At 33.2% G+C, this 5,285-nt stretch overlaps 1 pseudogene; it reads left to right on the top strand.

The window, feature by feature from the left end:
• Positions 1–2,301: 2,301 nt before the first annotated feature.
• Positions 2,302–4,912, top strand: LOC149574942 (putative aldo-keto reductase 2; annotated as a pseudogene).
• The last annotated feature ends 373 nt before the right edge of the window (positions 4,913–5,285 follow it).

Here is a 5,285-nt window from a genome sequence, read left to right as displayed (position 1 = left end):
AATGTCTAGGGATGAGAGTTACTAAAAATGATAGAAGTCTTCTTATTATCTTTGGTTATATCATTACATATCACAATAGCCTCAAAACTAGTAGTGGCCTCGTCCAAAAGAAAATCATTTGACATGGGAGCCCAGTAAGATCTAATATCATGTTCTAGTGATTCAAAAAAGATTCTAGTATATCATGGAAACCATGTTAGGAGGGGACAAGGGATGACGATGGGGCTGAAACCTACGATAAATTATACTCTATTAAAAGTATTAACTTATTACTATGAAAAGAAACATTTCACTTAACAAAAACTAATATATCAAGTAGCTCCATTTGAAGAAAAATTATCACTTGTTTCTCGAACATCATGGATACTTAATTGATGAGTAAGTCTTAACAATAAAGATGCCTATTTTTTGAATCTCTCACGTTTCCTTTTTGCATTCTGATCTTCTTGGAGAAGTTCTTCAATCTTTGCTGTACTCTGAGAGCTGTTTGAAGTAGAATTGAAAAATAATATATGAGGAACACAGAAAAAAAATATAACTAGTACCATGGGCATATTAGCCACATGTAATTAACCTTCACCTGGTAGAGCTATAAAGTTGAGTCAGCATTTCCTCTTTGGCTTTCTCAACTTGGTAGAGCACCACAGCCTGTCAATCATTGAAGGACAAGTTAATACTCACGAGAACCATACAGAAGAACGCCTATTTCTGTAGTGCTTTAATGCAAGGATGTTCTAAGGTTCTTACTTTGGGTACATTTGTAGCAAGACTATTCAAAACAGCTTCCACATAACCACATACTTCCTGAGACATCAACCTCAACTCCTCCTCTGGATCAATTGGTCACCTGGCCATTGTATCCTAATTACAAAGAACATGAATAAACTAAACATTAGCTTTGCCTTAGTATTTAATTTGTGTCTTGTTAGATAAATTAAGACACATCATGATCAATCAACCTTACAGAAGGAAAAAACCATTCCTAGCATTTTCATTAAATAATTAATAGAAAACCAGCACAAATGTTTTTTACCACATTACATAAGTTTGTTTTAAGAATGCAGACTGTAAAGCGTAGAGCTACTACAATTTTATTGTAAAGCAACTATGAGAAATAAATTGGCACATTGTTGAAAAGTCATGTGAGCTCCATATGAATGGATATTCCTAATAGTACATGAGTCTGTGTCTCATCTCACACTCAAACTCAGTGACCTTCATTACCTAAGTTGAATTCCTTCTAAAAGGTAGCAACTAAGAGATAAAAATATTTGTATGATTGATAATTGACAATAGTTCCATAGGGAAGACTAAAGGGGAATCTGTTTGTCCATCTCACATTCAAACTAAGGTTTTACATATCATCTCCATAATTGAGTCATTGTCTTTACCTTCGAAATTCCCCTAACCCATGTACTTACTTGGAGTAATGTGTATGTTTGTCAGGCTGGAAATCCTACTTCCAATGCAAGAGGACTTCTCTGAAGGTAAGTTCAACATTTTGGACATGGGCATTAGAGCTGAGATACTATGTTCCCAGCTTGACTTTTGACTGTATGAAATGATTCCTGAGACAATTTGGCATCCTTGAATCTAAGGAGGAGCATCTTGGTAGTCTCTTTGCCCCTCAAAAGGTAGGCTACTTCATCCCTTGCAAGTGAACAGTATCACCACAATTTTTTGTAAGTGTCTCTAATAGCTGCAAAAATAACCAGGCAAATATTAAATCAAAGTTATCCATCAAAGTCAATCATAAATGAATTCTTACTATAGTAAATTTTTTGCACTCAGAATTCAACCAAATATCTCAGTAATGATAACTTAAAATAAATCAAAATGTATATAGAAATTTATAATATTATTCAATACTAATCATCAGAGAAAGAATTTGGATCTTAGGATTCTTATTGGCAATGCATTTCTTAATTTCTTTGATTACTTCCTTTGCTTGTCTGTTCCAACACAATCATATTGACCAATATAGACCCTTCATTACTATCACCATATCCAAATGTCCATTTATAAGAAAGAATTTAGAAAATAGAGCTATTAACTTGCTTTATAAAAACCATACCAACATCTCTTATGCGAACTCTATTCATATAACAAAGATGGGATTACATTCTCTGAACATGGACTACCATTAATGCATAATACAGAGCAACTACCAATCAAATAATGTCAAATTGGATTTACAAAAGAGGATAACAGTGTATCAATATTTGCAAAGCATAATCAAGAAATCTGAACCTAAGGTGGATTAAAGAAATTTAGCATGATTCTATGCCTTGTAAGTCAGAGATGAAGGTATTTCCAAATATTTTGTATGACTTCTCATGTTAGAAAAAAGATTATACAGACACATCTTATAAATATAGCCAAGATATAATATATGAAAAAAGGAGTAAGATTTCTTTGTGCCATTCAAGGTTCTTGGATAGGCAGCATGAATAAAATGAAATGCTTTCATTTCCTTAAAAATTCTTGAAATCCATGTTTGATTGTGACTACCATACATGTTGATCTGAGCATGCCTGGCTCCCAGTTACTGCTATGACATAGTTTAAGATTACTACTGTAACTGATAAGTGGTGATCTAGATGAGCAAATTTGGATAACAATTTCTATATGTTAGGTGTCGAGGAGGTTCACTTTACAATTTAAAAAATGGTTCTACCATACATGCTGTTTTATTTTGTGTCATCTTGGAAAAAATTGGATCATTCATGTAAACAAACCTAACAAGCTTTCTTGTGTGTTTATACTTAAGTTCTAACGTTTCTTTTCTAGCCTACACTAGAAGACTCTTCTGAAAAGTAATTCAACATTATAACATAATTATGAGCTGCGGAAGCATCAACTGTACCAAATCCTTACATAGCTGAAAACTATATAACCCATCACTAAAAAGTGATCAATATTACTCAAAAGATGCATTTGTTAAAACCATTGATTGATCAAAAGATGCACATCTTGTTTCTAGCTCGTATTGTTTCCATTTCTTAATCTATTAATTCTCTGAGCTTGATTGTTCTAACACTATGCATAATGCTTTTATTGTTCCTTCCTAAATAGGCTCTGAAAGGTATCAGAGAGAAGGTGCATATTGTAACTAAGTTTGGATTGACTTGGAGTAATGGAGAATTTGGTGTGAAGGGAGATCCTGCATATGTCAGGGCTGCCTATGAAGCAAGCCTCAAGAGGCTTGATATAGACTACATTGATCTTTATTACCAGCACAGGGTGGATATTACTGTACCCGTAGAAGCTACTATAAGTCTTCGGATTCCCTTAACCTTGCACCAAAATACTATTTTGTCATGGTGCTGTAAGTTTTAAGATTCAAAATCTGTACTACTGTGATAGGTTTTTTATTTTAATCTTATTTATAAAATTTTGGGCAATGGTTTTTCTCCAAAAACTACATAGTTGAATCTTGAATTTGATTTGATGTGAGAAATATATTTTACATAACAATTCTTGAGATTGATAAGTATGAAATATTTTCTACAGCAAGTCAAATTGTGATTTTACTACAAGGATTCAACTGTGTGGTTTTCTAGTGAAACACATTGACACAAGTTATTTTAATAGTGGTTCACAAGAACTCATTTTTCATAAGAATGAATGGAACACATAGTATTCATTACATTTAGATGATGCTCATAAGGTGAAGCATTAAGCCTTTCCAGAAGGTCACTAAGTGCAATATTACTCCAACTTATTGTCATGAGAGATGAGTTCTTATGAAGCTAATGTAACATGAGTCAATGAATTTGTCTTAGAAACAACAAAATCAAAATTTCAAACCTCTAATTTCACTAGACAATATGTGTCTAATAATCAAGGTTGTATGGCTTTGGAGGGCAAGATTGTATCCCTCTGGCTCTTTATCGATGCCTAGCAAAACATAAGAAATCTAATAACAAGCAAATCAGTTCTCCTTTTTTACAGATGGGTGAATTGAAGAAGTTGGTAGAAGAGGGAAATATAAAATATGTGGGTTTGTTTGAAGCCTCTACTTCAACAATCTATAGGGCCCATGCAGTGCATCCAATCATTGTTGTGCAGCTTGAATGGTCTCTCTGGAGTAGGGATTCTGAGGCCCAAATTATTCCCACCTCTAGGTAAACGTTGTGACGATATAATACCTCAAAAGTTAGTGATTCAATGTTTACTTTATAGATTGTAGAGAACTGAGAATAAATGTTTGTGAATTGGGTTCACAGTATATACCAAAATTTGAAGTTTTTAATAAGATTTTTTTTGAACTTTGTTCCATTTGAACTTAGATAAGGAATACAAGATTACTTATATTTATTTTATTTCATTTTATTCCATTCATAGGGAGTTGGGGATTGGGATTGTTCCATACAGTCCTTTAGGCATGGGTTTCTTCAGCACAGGAGGAAAACTTCTTCAAAGTGTGACAGATAATGACTTCATAAGGTAAAGGATAGGAATTTTTTTTTCCATTTAATAATTGTACCATTTTAAAGATGATCTGATGTTGAGTTCAAACATTGAGACTGAACAACAAAGTAAAATCTACATGACAAGACTAACAATAAAGGTGAAAATTAATTTGATTTGATTTTGTCATTGTTGATTGTTTCATATCATAATAATTGATCTGTTAAACAGGGGAATCCAAGGTTTTAAGGTGAGAATCTTGAGCAGAACCAAGATCTATTACTAAAGCTAAGTAAGACCAGTTTAAGAAAAGGGTGCAACCCAAGCCAGGTTGCTCTTGCATGGGTTCAAGGCCAGGGAAATGATGTTGTGCCCATTCCTGGAACCACCAAGATGAAGAACCTGGATGATAATATCTTCTCTCTCGATAAAATTGACAGCAGATGACATGAATGAAATCAAAGCCATCTTTCCTATAGATGCTGCAGCTGGAGACTAACACAGAGTTGTTGATTTGCAATTGACCTGAATAAATTCAGAAATGCCCCCATACAACACTCTCCATTGAATTAAAGCACACAAATGTTTGTGTTCCAGAGAAGAACATTTGCAATTGAGCTACATGAATAAAGGGCTCTGAAGAGTTAGCAACGTTAAAAAAAAAGAATCTAAATAAATGGATTTTTTAGCCTTGTACTATATCAGTTATAAATGCTTATTATTGAAAATGTAGTATTTTTAAAGTCTATTAATAGATTATTTTCAGAGCCTATTAATAGAGAGCTTTTGGTAAATGACTCTATAAAGAGTTTTATAAACTTGGTGGAAATATATTTCGTTAATAGTAATGATACTGGCATTTTAACATTTAT

This window comes from Cupressus sempervirens, chromosome 2, assembly GCF_028749045.1.
Source record: "Cupressus sempervirens isolate cs-2001-9-10 chromosome 2, ASM2874904v1, whole genome shotgun sequence".
Lineage (NCBI taxonomy): Eukaryota > Viridiplantae > Streptophyta > Pinopsida > Cupressales > Cupressaceae > Cupressus > Cupressus sempervirens.
The sequence above is the reverse complement of the archived record's forward strand: the minus strand, read 5'-3'. Positions and strand labels throughout refer to the sequence as shown.